The sequence below is a fragment of the Salvelinus sp. IW2-2015 genome, linkage group LG6.1 (assembly GCF_002910315.2).
Source record: "Salvelinus sp. IW2-2015 linkage group LG6.1, ASM291031v2, whole genome shotgun sequence".
NCBI classification, from domain to species: domain Eukaryota; kingdom Metazoa; phylum Chordata; class Actinopteri; order Salmoniformes; family Salmonidae; genus Salvelinus; species Salvelinus sp. IW2-2015.
In genome coordinates, this window is record NC_036845.1 from 12,826,941 (window position 1) to 12,846,521 (window position 19,581).

Genomic DNA, 19,581 nt, shown 5'->3' on the forward strand with positions numbered 1-19,581 from the left:
CTGACTGAAACAAGCTGATCAGCTGACCGACTTCTGCGTGTGTGTAACATTATATAGGACTGCCATGTCCTATTGTCAGGGCAGTTTTGTATGTAGCGATTTTTGTTTTTGTTGACAGTCGGCTGCATATGTCCATGACTCTACCACGTCCCTGCACAGACTTTTGTCAGATGTTGTCATTGTCAGTTTTTTGTTTTTTAGGTCAGCACAGACACACGGATCATGTTTTCCATTAACAGTGCAGAATAAACAGCATGGTGGCTAAACAGTGTCAGGAAGTTCTAGTCTCTAATTTGATCAGTGCACTGATTTTAATTGATACACCTGAACAGATAAACCGGGTACAGATGAAAGAGTCATCTCTATGTGGGTGGAATGTATTTCACACTGTGTGTAATAATATGAATATAATATATATTATGGATATCACACTATACATTATGGATAATAATATTTAGAGTGAATTTGATCTGTATTGGGGGGGTTTAGCTCAGTAAACCTGGATTTAACTTCACAGTTGGGTAGCTAATGACTGCATTAGTCTTTTTACGTMTTTTATTCTCTCTGCCTCTCAGCTTGGCATTGAATTCCATGTTATTGAGTCATCCTCACTACACAGAACAGTGATCGTCCCTAGTGGGTGTCCTAGAGAACATCCACTTATCTACTAATCAAATCTCCATCAGGCAGCACTCACTGTATGGCGGATAATACAGTCATCTCTCTGCCACACAATACTGTAGATACCCATTTATTTATGTTGCTTTACTTAAATACACATTCCCCCTTTTCCATATACAATAGAACTGAATAGTACATCTGTCATGTGGAAGAATTTGCCACACTCTAGGTGGGAATCCATTTTGTCGGGATCTGGTTTGCTGTTTGGTCCAGATCCCACTGGCAAAGCTACTTACAGTTAAGCTTGTTTCCAGAATCATGTCAAAATAAGACCCTTTCCACTGTGCATTAGAGCTGAAATGGCCTGACTGCCCAACTCTGTGGCTGGCTAACACCGCGGTGTGCTTCTGTTTCACCCCTTATTCTTTACCTTTGCTCAATAGCTTTTGTTGGCGTGGCGCTTCACACCAATTTAGAGGTGCTCGAATATCCGAGCCGACAGAGAAAAAAAAATGTTGATGTGCCCTTAAGCAAGGCACTTAACCTTAATTTGCGCCATACTACTATATACAGTACCAGTCAAAAGTTTGGATTTCTACTCATTCCAGGGTTTYTCTCTATTTTTACTATTTTGTACATTGTAGAATAATAGTGAAGACATCAAAACTATAAAATAACATACCAAATAAGTGTTAAACAAATCAAAAATAGATTTTAGATTCTTCAAAGTAGCCACCCTTTGCCTTGATGACAGCTTTGCATACTCTTGGCATTCTCTCAACCAGCTTCAAGAGGTAGTCACCTGGAATGCTTTCCCAACAGTCTTGAAGGAGTTCCCACACATGCTGAGCATTTGTTGGCTGCTTTTCCTTCACTCTGCGGTCCAACTCATCCCAAACCACCTCAATTGGGTTGAGGTTGGGGGATTGGAGGCCAGGTCATCTGATGCAGCTTCATTAAATAGTATCCGCAAAACACCAGTCAACAGTGAAGAGGCGACTCCGGGATGCTGGCCTTCTAGGCATAGTTGCAAAGARAAAGCCATAACTCAGACTGGCCAATAAAAATAAAAGATTAAGATGGACAAAAGAACAGTTACTGGACAGAGGAACTCTGTCTAGAAGGCCAGCATCCCGGAGTAGCCTCTTCACTGTTGACGTTGAGACTCGTGTTTTGCAGGTACTATTTAATGAAGCTGCCAGTTGGGGACTTGTGAGGTGTCGGTTTCTCAAACTAGACACTAATGTACTGGTCCTCTTGCTCAGTTGTGCCCTGGGGCCTCCCACTCATCTTTCTATCCTGGTTAGAGCCAGTTTGTGCTGTTCTGTGAAGTGAGTAGTACACAGCGTTGTACAAGATCTTCAGTTTCTTGGCAATTTCTCAGAAAAATAATAGAGTGACGAGTTTCAGAAGAAAGTTCTTTGTTTCTGGCCATTTTGAGCCTGTAATCAAATGCACAAATGCTGATGCTCCAGATACTCAACTAGTCTAAAGAAGGCCAGTTGTATTGCTTCTTAAATCAGAACAACAGTTTTCAGCTGTGCTAACATAATTGCAAAAGGGTTCTCTCATGATCAATTTGCCTTTTAAAATGATAAACTTGGATTAGCTAACACAACATGCCATTGGAACACGAGTGATGGTTGCTGAAAATGGGCCTTGGTACGCCTACGTACAGTTGAAGTCGGAAGTTTACATACACTCAGGTTGGAATCATTAAAACTAGTTTTTCAACCACTCCACAAATTTCTTGTTAACAAACTATAGTTTTGGCAAGTCAGTTAGGACATCTACTTTGTGCATKACAAGTAATTTTTCCAACAATTGTTTACAGACAGATTATTTCACTTATAATTCACTGTATCACAATTCCAGTGGGTCAGAAGTTTACATACACTAAGTTGACTGACTTTAAACAGCTTAGAAAATTCCAGAAAATGTCGTCATGGCTTTAGAAGCTTCTGATAGGCTAATTGACATCATTTGAGTCAATTGGAGGTGTACCTGTGGATGTATTTCAAGGCCTACCTTCGAAATCAGTGCCTCTTTGCTTGACATCATGGGAAAATCTAAATAAATCAGCCAAGACCTCAGAAAAAAAATTGTAAACCTCCACAAGTCTGGTTCCTCCTTGGGAGCAATTTCCAAATGCCTGAAGGTACCACGTTCATCTGTACAAACAATAGTACGCAAGTATAAACACCATGGGACCACGCAGCCGTCATACCGCTCAGGAAGGAGACGTGTTCTTTCTCCTAGCGATGAACGTACGAAAAGTGCAAATCAATCCCAGAACAACAGCAAAGGACCTTGTGAAGATGCTGGAGGAAACCGGTACAAAAGTATCTATATCCACAGTAAAAAGAGTCCTATATCGACATAACCTGAAAGGCCGCTCAGCAAGGAAGAAGCCACAGCTCCAAAACCGCCATAAAAAAATCCAGACTCCGGTTTGCAACTGCACATGGGGACAAAGATCATACTTTTTGGAGAAATGTCCTTTGGTCTGATTAAACAAAAATATAACTGTTTGGCCATAATGACAATCGTTATGTTTGGAGGAAAAGGAGGGAGGCTTGCAAGCCGAAGAACATCATCCCAACCGTGAAGCACGGGGGTGGCAGCATCATGTTGTGGGGGTGATTTGCTGCAGTAGGGACTGGTGCACTTCACAAAAARGATAGCTGTATGAGGGAGGAAAGTTATTTGGATATTTTGAAGCAACATCTCAAGACATCATTCAGGAAGTTAAAGCTTGGTCGAAAATGGGTTTTCCAAATGGACAATGACCCCAAGCATACTTCCAAAGTTGTGGCAAAATGGCTTAAGGACAAAGTCAAGGTATTGGAGAACACCAGTGATTAAAATAGAGACTCTCTGTCCCTAGCAATCTCAACAAACGTACGGTGAKGGTTTTTTGTGGTTCCTGAAGCGCTGCCTATAAGCTTCAGGCACCAACTCATAAGCATGCAACASGGTTGTTTTAACTATATCGCACTGTAAACTGTCTTCCAGGGAGAGAGCAGCTACTAATTCCTGGGCTTTCCCAGACAATTTACATTGCAACAGGAGCGGCCAAACCTCGAGTGGCCAATGCAGCGCAATGGCCACACGCTCAAACGCAGAGAAATAGTAATCAACTTCCGACTCCCGAAATGGAGGGACTAAAGCAATATTTTTACTCACATCRAAGTGGGCTTGATGACGGGCAGGTTGTGAAATCGCATTGGAGCCAGCGTCTAGCTCCAGTTGTCGGATCCTCACCTTCTTGTCGATTTTCATTTTCCTAATTTCTACATCAAACTTCATCTGTCTATCTTTTTGCTCCATTTCCAAACAGGCCAGCCTCACCTTTAGCCTTGCAGTCCTGTCTGAACGACCCGAAGCAGAAGATAAAGGGTCATATCGRGGCAATGTAAARGGGGTACGAGCAACTCCTTCCTCCGCACCGTCCTYCGACTTGGCATCGGAAGGTCTACCTGTCTCCTCYCCTGAAGCCTCCCTCTCCTCATCTTTCAACGAGAAATGAACCCTCCCTGACTAGCACCAAAAGCTCAGCCTTTCGGGCTTTCTCAGGGACGAAGATTCCATAATGATCAGCTATGGCGCAAAAGTCCACTTTACGCAACCCCACCAAACGATCAACAGAGGGCGCTTCAATAAACTGGGAGACTGTTGAGGCAGCCATGGTACACAGCAGCCTACTGGACACGCGTAACTAAACAAGTCATCCAAACTCACAACCTACCAGCACACCTCAATCACAGAGAGCTCAGAGCAGCAGGGTCCGGTGGGTTTAATGATCCCGGATGAGCCCCCATTATGTTACGTACGCCTCTTGGAAGAGGGAACGCAACACCCTGCTACACTCAACTCCCCGTGGAGTGAAAGAGGTATGTGACTGTAGGTGCGGGTAAGGATGACCGAGGCAGAGAATATTACCGTTTACAGGGAATTTATTCTTCCTTCACACGGTAATTTGGGGAAAAAGGGCTGGATGGAACCAAAGCAAAGAAAGTTAAAGTTAAAGAGCCCCCTCTCCTACCTTACCTACCCCCTACTTACTTATTCTTAATGCCACCTGGTGTGCTAACCAAAATACAGGGGGTGGTCTGCCCAGGTCTTACCTAGTGTGCATAGACAGAGTACATACTACAGGTATATGTATGCCCGCAGGCCTCTTGCCTAAACACTCCCAAGGTSCCTTCCTCTTCCCCCCTTGACCCAAGTTAAACAATTTAAAGGCAATGCTACCAAATACTAATTGAGTGTATGTAAACTTTTGACCCACTGGGAATGTGGTGAAAGTAATAAAAGCTGAAATAAATCATTCTCTACTATTATTCTGGCATTTCACATTCTTAAAATAAACCGTGTGATCATTTCGGTGTTATTTTAATGGACAAAAAATGTGCTTTTCTTTCATCAAACAAAGACATTTTTAATTGACCCCAAACTTTTGAACTGTGTGTGTGTGTGTGTGTGTGTGTGTGTGTGTGTGTGTGTGTGTGTGTGTGTGTGTGTGTGTGTGTGTGTGTGTGTGTGTGGGTGTGTGTGTGTGTGTGTGTGGATGAAAATTGTTGTTGAAAATGTTAGTCATTGTCCAGTGATAACTCCTTATTTCAGACATCTTTGTTGATTTGTGTAGAGTAGACCTTTAAAGGTGGTTGGCTTCGAAACGGTCATAGATGTTGTGAACATTGACATTGACCTTCCTGGAATCGATCGATTTTAAATATTATCTGAGGCTCAGAATCATGTTACTGGTTTTGTTCGAATGCCATCGCTGTTTTTTTCCTTATCATTATTAGAATTAAAATGGTGGTACAGTCTGGTTAATGGGTGTTGTTGACATAATTGTGCATGAAAATGAAATGTTTTCCTCCTTCCTCTTCTTCTTCCTCCTCTAACCGCTTCAGACGTTGCGAAAGAAAGGCTTTAACGGTTGCAACAGCCCCGAGCCGGACGGCGACGACTCCATCGACCAAAGCCCGTTAAACGATGACAAGTACCGCAAGAACGAGGACCTGGATATCCTGTTCAAGCGCTATGGCGTGAGTACCATTGTCCTCTCGTCACGTTCTCTAACCTCCCTCTCTCTCCTCTTCTCTCTCCGTTGTGGGAAACGAACGGACCAAGGCTCTGAACAAGAAAGAGCACCGGGACTCAGAGAGCCCAGACCCTGAGGAGCCCTTCTCCCTCACCCCCYACACTGAGGAGAAATACAAAAAAATTGACGAGGAGTTTGATAAAATGATGCAGAGCTATAGGCTGTCAGTGAGTACCGTGAGCTGTACCAGAACTGCTGTGTTACCGGACCGGACTGGATTTTACCCAGATCCGGTTGCAGACAGCAACCCAAATACTCACAGAGCACCCCACCACCCCCCACTCCTCTCCATCTCTCACCCACCTCTGTACCCACAATCCCCCTCTGATCGTGTGTGCCCGGGCAAGGATGTCGGGGCGCGGAGCTCAACAGTCTGATTGGAGAGTGGTCACAGGTCTCAAGAATCATTCATAAGCTATTGACAGATTTCATAAAGACTACATAAAAGTGGCATATGAGGAAGCCATGGTAWACGGGGCATAACACATTCAAAGCAATACTTCTCATTATTCATTGTCACCCCATTGTTAGTGTGAGAAGAATGGTACAAATGAATGCTTTTCAAGGGCGTTAGTTTTACAGATAAAGTGTGACCATCTAGGTTCGGATAGGCTGTTCCTCATTTTCCAGGGTGTTTGTCAGACACTCTCCAGGGCTGCCTCGTAATTGGCACGCTGCCACGGTTCATTGCCTCTTTTATTCCTCTCTCCGGTRMCAATTTTTTTATGATTCATTATTTTCCACCAGGGCTCAATAATGCCATTAACGTCAGTTTAATGAGGAGCACTCAATTTCAACCAGGCTTCCTGTCTGATCTGGCCTCCCTATTGGTCACGAGGGATGGGACTTTGTCTATCGAGTTCCCGTCGGGCCAATGTGAAGGACTTTACTGCTCACAGGATGAGCTGAACTGGAGATATACACACCTATCCCTGAYTTAAGCCCTGKTTTTTTAGAATGTATTATACAACATGTACTACAATGTATTGCGTAATCTRTATTATGCAGGATATTGTCACTAAGACAAAAAACCCAATGGTGATGGAAAGGTTTTGTTCTCCAAAACTGATAATATTATCACACACCCAACCACTCCGTTACATTAAAGCAGCGGTTCAGCAAAAAAGTTTGTCTCTCTATTGAATGAATTCAGTGAATACCACTTATCCTGAATTTAACCTAAGCCGTATCTCCAACACTTTGGTGTTTGTGGTGTGCTGAAATAACTCCTAAAAGCATTTCCGAGTAGAAAGAAGAAGAATAGAATTCAATCTGCCACCCCCTGGAGAGTGTAGCTCCCACCCCAGACGATTGGAAGCAAGCTTGCACTGGCTTTGGCCTCCCATCCCCCACCTTGCCCGGCACACCTTTCACAGGGCCTACTGTAGCAAACGGAAGCATACAGCACCAATCTCCYTCAACAGCATCATAATCTACCAACATGACAGCTAGGGGGCTGGGATATACACGCTTAATCCCACTCGTACTGCAATCCCCGGAGTCGAGTAGAAAGTGCTAGGGAGCATAGGGAGGCTAGGCAGGCTATAGGGATGTACAGGATTATAAGGCAAGACTGGAACTTGCCAATTGGTGACACAGCTGATTTAGCGTTTTCAGATTTAAGAGATGTTCCTTAATATTGTTTGCAATGTTATGTGTTGTGTTTGTTTGAAATTGACTGTGACTGTCAGAAAATTTGTACTAAAAAGAGAGACAAATTTTCCTTATTTCTCTGTCATTTGAAGTTATTTTAGAAATCTTTAAAGCACTTGTTTTCCCTCCTGTATTCCAACAATACTAAGATAAAAGCTGAGCATTATTTTTGTGAAACGATTCGATCTAATTGCATTATACAGAGTATTCACTGGTGAGATCAACATTGTAGTCAAATATCAAGGACCTTTAAAGGTCAACCGAACGTTGTTCGAAAGTTGTTTTTGTGGTTTTAATCCATCACTGCTAACAAATAGGATGAGACGTTTCCTAAAGTTGAAAGGGAAACTTTCAAAGGCTTCTAGGACAAGAGGGAGGGAAGGAAAGTAGGGCATGAGTTTAATTCATTCTGATACCCTCGCATCTAGGAAATACACCAATGTAGCGCGCCGCTGAGAAAAATAGGTTTGTTTTTTGTTATGCTGTTGAAGGCCTTGAGCTGCCTTCAATGAACCCACTTAGCCCGAGGAAAAGCTGAAAGACTATTATTTATCCAATATGATTAATTTTAGGGCCGTTATAATGCCATGCACTTGACACAATGAATGAGTCACTCTACTCTAGTATTAAGATTATGCACACTGACAGTTATCTGACCTAACTTAGCAATACCACTGAATAACTTGTTATCCAAGAGATATCTGTCCAAATGGCACAGCACAGTTTAGTGTACATCAGTGTAGTATTAAACAGTATTTTAATGAGTGTACGATAAGTGTATGTAGGAAGTGCTGTCCCAGTGTTGTATGCTCCACGTTTCCACACCTCTGCCCCCTCACACTAACCCCACTTCCATCCCTCCCTCCACCCATCCATCCATCCCTCCCTCCTCTCTGCCTGGCCAGTGTGCAGTGCTGCAGTGCTGTAACCTTCTGCCTTATATTGTAGACTACCTCTCCAGACGCCAGACCTGCCCACCAGCATGCCCAGTAGGCTTACCCATTTGGGCTTTCTCTGTCTCTCTCTCTTTCTTTGTCTTTCTCTTTATTTCTCTTTTCTCTTTTTTTTCTTCTCTCCCCTACCCTCACTTGCGCTTTCTTTCTTTCTCTGCCTCTTTCTCTCTCAGTTTCTGGTGCTCTGGGATTTGAGACATCTCTATTACTGTGGAGTCCAAGGCAGATTGGTTTTGTCACCATAGTCCCCTGAACATTGTTGCCGTATGCAGCATATTGAGTGAAGTTGTGTACGTGACATGACACCCTCGCAGGTCTTATGGGTCAGAAGAGCTACAGGACTAGTGACAGCCCGGATGCCTTTCTGTCTTTACGTTACCTAGCACTGTTGTTGTTCGTAACTAGAATAGGATAATGCAGACACAGACTAATACTCAGTCTACTAAAATGCTATAAAGAAAGGAAAAGGTTACACTCAGTCTCGCCACATTGACAAATAGTTTTTCACAAGAATGACAGGACTCTTATCAGATTATGACAGATACAATACAAAACACACAATATCAAAAGAACTTAGTCTCCTCTGCTCTCCTTTCTTCCCCTGTATAGCATCACACATAGATCCCAGATGTAAACTTGTGGAATACGCTGTAGGCTAACGGGAAGGAAGGTCGATATGATGGACAGAGTAGAGCATCTTCTTTCTCTCTCTTTAAACTGGGTCCCACTCAGCACATACAGTACCAGGCCACGCTTGGCCCATATTCTATATATAGAGGCCCTGCCTGCTTTCTGCCATGATGAGGAAAACAGGGTGAAATGGGTTACAGGCAGAAGAGTGGACAACCCTCGCCTGGGTCCTGTCTCTGACTAGGACCTGGTGTTGGGCTGGGTCACACGGCTAGTWTTATTTAGCTGACTCAGGACCTGTTCAAAGCTATTTGCTAACTACACTTCTTATACTTTGAGAAAGCAGTCCTTGATACTTTAGAGAACGTTTTAGTGACTAGTTATATACATTTTTAAGGATAAACGTTTACTTCAAGGTAAAAGTTAGAAAATTAGCAGTCAACTTCTCAGGTAGAGGCTACATATCAGATACTCAAATTTCCAAGCTCTGTGCAAAAATGTAATAAAAAAAACAGACAAACAAAGACTTTCCACCCCCATAGTATCTTTAATTGCAGGGAAAATTGAAGAGAAACTATGTGAGGTCATGAGATGTATAATATGACATGTCACCAATAACCAATGCAATAACAATCCCATGTAGCTTTTATGATGTCACATAACCTTGCATGTGATCTGAAAGCAAACACTTTTTCAGCTTCTTGTTTCCACACTTGTATGTGTGTGTGCTTGTGCGTGCACATGCTTCTGAGAGTGTGTGTTAGTGTCTTTAACATTATACATGTGCCCATCGTGCCGTTACATTTCTAAGCCCCTCCTCTTCCTGTCTCTCCTCCAGTCAGCCGTCCCACAGCCCACCTTCTCCATGCCCGTCACGGTGCCAGTGTCCAATCAGAACGCTCTCCAGTTCAGTAACTCTGGCGGCCTGGTCACCACCTCCTTCGTCACCTCCACCCTCACAGATCCCCGCCTGCTGTCACCACAGCAACCATCTCTCCAGAGGAACACTGGGTCTCCAGGGTTACCACAGCGACCGGCCAGCGCAGGTAAGGAACAGAGTGGACAGTGGTTAATGGTTGACTTCATCAACCAGTTCACGTTTTTATTTGTCACATGCACAAGTACAGTGACATGCTTAACTTGCACCCATACAACAACAGTGCAGTCATTTTGAAAAAATGCATTATCAAAATAGATAAACTAATAATACAAAATAAAAAAAACAGGAGAAAATAAGAGAGGAAGCAATATACGGGGGCAGTGCCAATACAACATGTGCAGGGATACTGGAGTATTTGAGATTTACTGTACATGTAGGCAGGGATTAGGAGTGTCTGGTAGCAGGATAGATGATGATAATAATATAGTAAACAGTATGGCAGCAGCATAAGTTGTGTGTGTGTGTGCGCGCGCTCAAGAGTGTAAATTAAGGCGTGATTGGCGGATTATACAAAACATTAAGAACACCTGCCCTTTTTATGACAGACTGACCAGTGTAAGGCTGTGATCCCTTATTGATGTCACTTGTTAAATCCACTTCAATCAGTGTAGATGAAGGGAGGAGACAGGTTAAAGAAGGATTTTTAAGCCTTGAGACACGGAGTGTGTATGTGTGCAATTCAGAGGGTGAAAGGGCAAGACAAAATATTTAAATGCCTATGAACGGGGTCCGGTAGGTGGCAGGCGCACTGGTTTGTGTCAAGAACTGCAACGCTGCTGGGTTTCCACGCTCAACAGTTTCCCGTGTGTATCAAGAACGTCCACCACCCAAAGGACATCCAGCCAACTTGACACAACTGTGGTAAGCGTTGGAGTCAACATGGCACCCTAATAGACATTATCCTGACCAACCTGCCCTCCAAATACCACTGCTGTCTTCAATCAGAACTCAGCGATCACTGCCTCATTGCCTGTATCCGCCACGCCGCGTCTCCGCAAACGACCACCCCTCATCACTGTCAAACGCTCCCTAAAACACTTCTGCGAGCAGGCCTTTCTAATCGACCTGGCCCGGGTACCCTGGAAGGATATTGACCTCATCCCGTCAGTTGGGATGCCTGGTCATTCTTTAAATGTTACTTCTCACCATATTAGACAAGCATGCTCCGTTCAAAAAATGCAGAACCAAGAACAGATATAGCCCTTGTTGACTCCAGACCTGACTGCCCTCGACCAGCACAAAAACATCCTGTGGCGAACTGCAATAGCATCGAAGAGCCCCCGCGATATGCAACTGTTCAGGAAGTCAGGAACCAATACACGCAGTCAGTCAGGAAAGCAAAGGCCAGCTTTTTCAAGCAGAAATTCGCATCCTGTAGCTCTAACTCCAAAAAGTTCTGGATACTGTAAAGTCCATGGAGAACAAGAGCACCTCCTCCCAGCGCCCACTGCACTGAGGCTAGGTAACACCGTCACCACCGATAAATCCGTGATAATCGAAGACTTCAACAAGCATTTCTCAATGGCTGGCCATGCCTTCCTCCTGGCGACTCCAACCTTGGCCAACAGCCCCGCCCCCCCCGCTGCTACTCGCCCAAGCCTCCCCAGCTTCTCCTTTACCCAAATCCAGATAGCAGATGTTCTAAAGAGCTGGAAAACCTGGACCCATACAAATCAGCTGGGCTTGACAATCTGACCCCCTATTTCTGAAACTGTCCGCCGCCATTGTCGCACCCCCTATTACCAGCCTGTTCAACCTCTCCTTCGTATCATCTGAGATCCCCAAGGATTGGAAAGCTGCCGCGGTCATCCCCCTCTTCAAAGGGAGACACCTGGACCCAAACTGTTACAGACCTATATCCATCCTGCCCTGCCTATCTAAGGTCTTCGAAAGCCAAGTCAACAAACAGATCACTGACCATCTCGAATCCCACCGTACCTTCTCCGCTGTGCAATCCGGTTTCCGAGCCGGTCACGGGTGCACCTCAGCCACGCTCAAGGTACTAAACGACATCATAACCGCCATCGATAAAAGACATTACTGTGCAGCCGTCTTCATCGACGTCCCAAGGCTTTCGACCTGTCAATCACCATATTCTTATCGGCAGACTCAGTAGCCTCGGTTTTTCTAATGACTGCCTTGCCTGGTTCACCAACTACTGCCAGACAGAGTTCAGTGTGTCAAATCGGAGGGCAGTTGTCCGGTCCTCTGGCAGTCTCTATGGGGGTACCACAGGTTCAATTCTCGGCCGACTCTTTTCTCTGTATACATCAATGATGTTGCTCTTTGCTGCGGGCGATTCCCTGATCCACCTCTACGCAGACGACCATTCTATATACTTCAGGCCCTTCCTTGGACACTGTGCTATCTAACCTCCAAACGAGCTTCAATGCCATACAACACTCCTTCCGTGGCCTCCAACTGCTCTTAAACGCTAGTAAAACCAAATGCATGCTTTTCAACCGTTCGCTGCCTGCACCCGCACGCCCGACTAGCATCACACCCCTGGACGGTTCGACCTAGAATATGTGGACATCTATAAGTACCTAGGTGTCTGGCTAGACTGCAAACTCTCCTTCCAGACTCATATCAAACATCTCCAATCCAAAATCAAATCAAGAATCGGCTTTCTATTCCGCAACAAAGCCTCCTTCACTCACGCCGCCAAACTTACCCTAGTAAAACTGACTATCCTACCGATCCTCGACTTCGCGCGATGTCATCTACAAAATAGCTTCCAACACTCTACTCAGCAAACTGGATGCAGTTTATCACAGTGCCATTCGTTTTGTTACTAAAGCACCTTATACGACCCACCACTGCGACCTGTATGCCCTAGTCGGCTGGCCCTCGCTACATGTTCGTCGTCAGACCCACTGGCTCCAGGTCATCTACAAGGCTATGCTAGGTAAAGTGCCGCCTTATCTCAGTTCACTGGTCACGATGGCTACACCCACCCGCAGCACGCGCTCCAGCAGGTGTATCTCACTGATCATCCCTAAAGCTAAAACCTCATTTGGACGCCTTTCCTTCCAGTTCTCTGCTGCCTGCGACTGGAACGAATTGCAAAAATCTCTGAAGTGGAGACTTTATCTCCCTCAACAACTTTAAAAATCTGCTATCCGAGCAGCTAACCGATCGCTGCAGCTGTACATAGTCCATCTGAAACTACCCACCCAATTTACCTACCTCACCCCCCATACTGCTTTTATTTATTTACTTTTCTCTCTTTTGCACACCGAGTATCTCTTCTTGCACATGATCATCTGATGATTTATCACTCCAGTGTTAATCTGCTAAATTGTAATTATTCGATTTATTGCCTACCTCATGCCTTTTGCACACATTGTATATAGATTCTCTTTTTTTCTACCATGTTATTGACTTGTTTATTGTTTACTCCATGTGTAACTCTGTGTTGTCTGTTCACACTGCTACTTTATCTTGGCCAGGTCGCAGTTGCAAATGAGAACTTGTTCTCAACTAGCCTACCTGGTTAAATAAAGGTGAAAAAAAAAAATAAAATAAAATAAAAATCCCTGTGGAACGCTTTTGACACCTTGTAGAGTCCATGCCCCGATGAGTTGAAGCTGTTCTGAGGGCAACAGGGTGGTGCAACTCAATATTAGGAAGGTGTTCATAATGTTTGGTATACTCAGTGTACATGTAAACAGGGCTGAAAAGTGACTGGTAGCAGGAATATATAAATACTTATGGTAATATACTAATGGTAATATATACATGTAAACTGGATAAATGGTAATGACAATCAATAATCAATGAGCAGCAGCGTAGTGGTAGTAATAGATCTAATCAATAATCATTTTAGCAGCAGGGGAGGTGTGAGGGGGAGCAGTAGTTGTTAGCCATTGAACAGTCTTATGGCCAAGGGATATAAGCTTTGGTAATCTTTCAGGCCTTTCTCAGACACTGCCTAGCATGTACGTCCTGGATGGCTGGGAGCTCAACCCTAATGATGCACTTGGCTGTCTGCACCGCCCTCTGTAGGGCCTTCCTGTCGAGGGTGGTGCAGTTGCCATACCAGACAGGATGCTCTCGATGGTGCAGCTGTAAATGTTCCTAAGGATCTGAGGGGCTCTGCCAAATCGTTTCACCCACATCTGTGCTGGTGTCAGAGGACCTTGTTAAGTCCTCATTAATGTGAACACTGAGGAACTTGAAGCCCTTGACCCTCTCCACTGCGGCCCCGTCGATATGGATTGGGGTGTGCACCCGCTCCAGTTTCCTGTAGTCCACAATCAGCTCCTTGGTCTTGCTGACGTTGAGGGAGAGGTTGTTGTCTTGGCACCACACTGCCAGGTCTCTGACCTCCTCCCTGTAGGCTGTCTCATCGCCGTTAGTGATCAGGCCTACCATCGTCGTGTCATCAGCAAACTTGATGATGGAGTTAGTTGTGCGTGGCCACACAGTCGTGGGTGAACAGGGAGTACAAGATGGGGCTAAGCACACACCCTTGGGGGGCCCCCTGTTAAGGATCAGCGTGGCTTAGGTATTGTTGCCTACTCTTACCACCTGAAGTTTATCCGTCAGGAAGTCCAGGATCTAGGGAGGTGTTCAGTCCCAGGTTCCTGAACTTGGTGACGAGCTTGACGGGCGCTATGGTGTTGAAGTCTGAGCTGTAGTCGATGAACAGCATCAATGTTATGGATTCAGCATTGTTCATGTTCTTCATGTTTTCTTAGCAATTGTTACCATTCACATCCACTCGTATGTGCAACTTGTCCTTTTCAACATGGCCGTCGTCTTCTGTTCTTCCCTCCACAGGTGCTCTATTAGGAGGTGAACTGAACAACTCCAACGGAGGATGCCCGAGCCCAGTTCGTAAGTGACGTCTACTTCTGCTAAAATACCTAGTTGTGTTTGAGTAGTTTTTACTTAGCAAATAAGATGATACCGTATACACAGTGAACTGCGTCTCTCTGTTGTAGCTGTGACAATAGATTATTAGCTTGTTAGTTTTGACCCTTCATGGCTTTCCTTGACGTGATGGGAGTTGTGGGTTATTGTAAAGCATAAAAGGTGTATGGATTACACTTTGGGACAGACTCCACTGTTTGATGGAAGAGAAAAAGACGTCAGGATAGCTGGTCGATGGCAACCGCCACAAACACTGACACTTATGTACTCAAACACACACATACACACACACCTGTTGGCCAGCGACAGCTGAGGGTCACAGGAAAGCCACTTGTAAAAAGCCCAGGGGGTTGATGGGAAAAAGAACGAGAGAGAATGAAAGACTGAGGGGAGAAAGAGGGGTAGAGACATGAATGACATGAACACTCTGGCCTAGCATCTCCACCGTCTCCTCACCCCCCTTCTGTCTCCCCTGACACTGCCTTCTCCCTCCCTCTGTCAGTACTTCTCTCCCCCTTTCTCAGCTTTTCCCCCTTTCCCCCCCCCCTCCCCCCCACTCTCACACACACACACACACACACACACACACACACACACACACACACACACACACACACACACACACACTCCAATCCCTCCTGGTTCAAACTGTACCTTGTCTTGGCAGAACCATCTCCTCAGAGGTGACTTTGACACCGGCCAGAGCCTCACTTCTAATCTAATTCCTCTCGGCATACAGTCAGTGGTAGATGACAATATTATCAGATATTGTGCTACAATATCTTCCCCAAAACTGAATGACTGTATTATTGTATTGAGAAGAATATGTTTTTCTATTTATGACTTTCTATTTGTGACAAATCTTAATTTACATTTTGTGAGCATAGGTTCGGCTTTCACATTGATATCAATGAAGGACTCGTACGACAATGAGTTACACACTCATATCTGAAGTTTCAGAATTTACATTTACATTTAAGTCATTTAGCAGACGCTCTTATCCAGAGCGACTTACAAATTGAATCAGACCCAAGTCACAAAGTCATGGAACAGGGACCACAGTAGTCACAATGCCTTTCTCTCGCTAAATTGGGGTTGTCTCAGTAACCCTCCAGTGCAGTAAACAGTGCAGTGGTCCCAAGACGCAGCTCAAGTGACTCACCCTGCTAGCCCGCTGTCTCTCTCTCTCTCTCTCTCTCTCTCTCTCTCTTCCCCCTCCTCTCTCCACATCCCGTCCTCCTCCCCCTCGCTCTGTCGTTCTCAGCTGTTGAACACAGAACCAGGCTCTGGGCTCAGGGAATGTCACCATTGACGTCACCCGGCATTCCTGAGATTCCCACACCCGGCACTGGGTGTAATAGGAGTAGAACCTGGGAGAGAGAACACACACACACTCACACTCACACAGCACATACACTCACACAGGTATACACTAAAACAGATATGGTGATGCATACATACAACACATAAACACTTAGAAACATACATGAAATTACAGTTGGAGTCAGAAGTTTACATACACTTAGGTTGGAGTCATTAAAACTGTTTTTTCAACCACTCCACAAATTTCTTGTTAACAAACTATAGTTTTGGCAAGTTGGTTAGGACATCTACTTTGTGCATGACACAAGTCATTTTTCCAACAATTGTTTACAGACAGATTATTTCACTTATAATTCACTGTATCACAATTCCAGTAGGTCAGAAGTTTACATACACTAAGTTGACTGTGCCTTTAAACAGCTTGGAAAATTCCAGAAAATTATGTCATGGCTTTAGAGGCTTCTGATGGCTAATTGACATCTTTGAGTCAATTGGAGGTGTACCTGTGGATGTATTTCAAGGCCTACCTTCAAACTCACTGCCTCTTTGGTTGACATCATGGGAAAATCAAAAGAAATCAGCCAAGACCTCACCACAAGTCTGGTTCATCCTTGGGAGCAGTTTCCAAACGCCTGAAGGTACCACGTTCATCTGTACAAACAATAGTACGAGTATAAACACCATGGGACCACGCACCGTCATACCCGTCAGGAAGGAGACGCGTTCGGTCTTCTAGAGATGAACGTACTTTGGTGCGAAAAAGTGCAATCAATCCCAAGACAACAGCAAAGGACCTTGTGAAGATGCTGGAGAAACAGCTACAAAAGTATCTATATCCACAGTAAAATGAGTCCTATATCGACATAACCTGAAAGGCCGCTCAGCAAGGAAGAGCCACAGCTCCAAACACCGCATTAAAAGCAGCATATGGTTTGCACACTGCCATGGGACAAAGATCGTACTTTTTGGAGAAATGTCCTCTGGTCTGATGAAACAAAAATATAACTGTTTGGCCATAATGACCATCGTTATGTTTGGAGGAAAAAGGGGGAGGCTTGCAAGCCGAAGAACAGCATCATGTTGTGGGGGTATTTGCTGCAGGAGGACTGGTGCACTTCACAAAAAGGATGCATCTGAGGGAGGAAAATGATGTGGATATATTGAAGCAACATCTCAAAGACTCAGTCAGGAAGTTAAAGCTTGGTCGCAAATGGGTCTTCCAAATGGACAATGACCCCAAGCTATTTTCCAAAGTTGTGGCAAAATGGCTTAAGGACAACAAAGTCAAGGTTTTGGAGTGGCCATCACAAAGCCATGACCTCAATCAATAGAAGATTTGTGGGCAGAACTGAAAAAGCGTGTGTAAGCATAGAGGCCTACAAATCTGACTCAGTTACACCAGCTCTGTCAGGAGGAATGGGCCAAAATTCACACCAACTTATTGTGGGAAGCTTGTGGAAGGCTACCCGAAATGTTTGACCAAGTTAAACAATTTAAAGGCAATGCTACCAAATACTAATTGAGCGATATGTAAACTTCTGACCCCACTGGGAATGTGATGAAAGAAATAAAAGCTGAAATAAATAATTTTCTCTACTATTATTCTGACATTCACATTCTTAAATAAAGTTGTGATCTTAACTGACCTAAGACAGGGAATTTTTTACTTGGATTAAATGTCAGGAATTGTGAAAAACTGATTTAATTGTATTTGGCTAAGGTGTATGTAAACTTCCGACTTCAACTGTATACTTACACAAATACATGCATGGATGAACATTCACATAGACACATAATGAATGTGAATTCTTACACTCTAGAGCCCTGTTGTTCAAAGAGCCCAGGGCCTGGGCCAACATCTGACTAACCACACGTTCTTTCTCCTCCTTCTTCTCCTCTATTGCTGGGTTAGAGGAGTGAGTGTCCGGTTTCTTAGAGGAAGGACTGAGCGAGTGTCTGTGTCTGCTAGGTCGGGTACAACACAAAAAGCCACATCGCCCTGTTCCACTTTTCCCTCGGCTGTGGCTCACACTCACCTAAATTCCCATATTCCCATCCCAAAACACCTCAGTACAAAGTAACCTTCACTGGCTGCCAGAGTTCTCTATTTAGTTGTGAATGGCGTGAGCAAACTTATGATAACTGTTACGCATTTGTATGTTTGATGGAGGTAGTGTGTTTATTGATACTGCTGCCACAAATGAGTCTGGAACAAACATCTTTCTCTCCTTGCCACCCGTGTGTGTGTGTGTGTGGTGTGGTGTGTGTGTGTGTGTGTGTGTGTGGTTGTGTGTGTTGTGTGTGTGTGTGTGTTGTGTGTGTGTGTGTGTGTGTGTGTGTGTTGTGTGTGTGTGTGTGTGTGTGTGTGTGTGTGTGAACTGAAGTATGTGTGACTGAGATAAACGGTGTCACATGCTGGTAGCATCTGGACACGTCATGGAGCAACTTTTTATCTGCTGTCGCAGAACCCTGCCCAGCTCTAGGGAGTGTGTGAGCGTGCGTGCGTAGTTGTGCGTCTGACTGTGTGTCTGCCCACAGTATGTGCGTATGTCTCTTGTATCTCTCTCTCTGTCTCGCTCGCTCTCTCTCTCTGTCTGTGTGTCTACTGTCTGTGTTTGCCTGGTTGTGTTCCTGACAGTGCTGGGACAGTCCCCCCGCTCCCAATCCACACGTGAGCCTGTTTTCTTTGAGTCAACTTCTCCTTTTAACCAAGTAAGGGAAATCAGTCTGACGGTCTGTCCCATGGCAAGAAGGAATGCTGTTGTCTGAGTAGCTTGATGCTGTCCCAGATTAACACTGCTCACCCATTGAGCCGTTCGATGGATAGACCTTCATAATGAGTGAAACCAAAACGAAGCGTACGCTGTTTGATTTGTAAAACAATACAAATATTAGAGGTATTTATTCGTTTTTTTATTGTGTCTTATGAGCAACAACACATTAGGAGGTTGGAATGTCTTGAGTAATAAAAAAGGTTGTTTCTCTTAGGGTGTGTCACATGACATGAACTAAGGGGACTGTCTGAATGTTGACATGCTGTAGGGATGCCGTAGGGTTGGACATAGGTGTGGCATTGCTCCTGTAGAGAAAAGCTATGACGTTTTGTAGTGTTACAGTGTAATGCGTGAAGGGTCAAACGAGTAATGTTTACAGATTCATGCTATTATTCACAGTGTTACATTTGTCCTCACAGTAAGTGAGAAGTATACACACACACATAACACTGCATACATTCCTTAACACCATATTAATATCTCCTCTCCGTCTCTCTCTCAACCAGCGAACGGCTACATCGTGCCAGGGCCTCCCCCTCCTCTCCGTCTCCAACGGCAACAGCCTGGGGAAGTAGTCCCGGCCAAGTCTCCACCTCCGCCAGCCCTCAGATGGTGAACAGCCGCAAGCTGATCTCTCGGGTCATCACCTCCAGAGCGGCAAGAGCCTGATGCAGCTGGTGAGCCGCAGAGAGATCCATA

At 44.7% G+C, this 19,581-nt stretch overlaps 1 pseudogene; it reads left to right on the forward strand.

The window, feature by feature from the left end:
- Window positions 1-19,581, forward strand: part of LOC111965109 (myocyte-specific enhancer factor 2D homolog) — a 63,122-nt pseudogene that overhangs the window by 24,587 nt on the left and 18,954 nt on the right.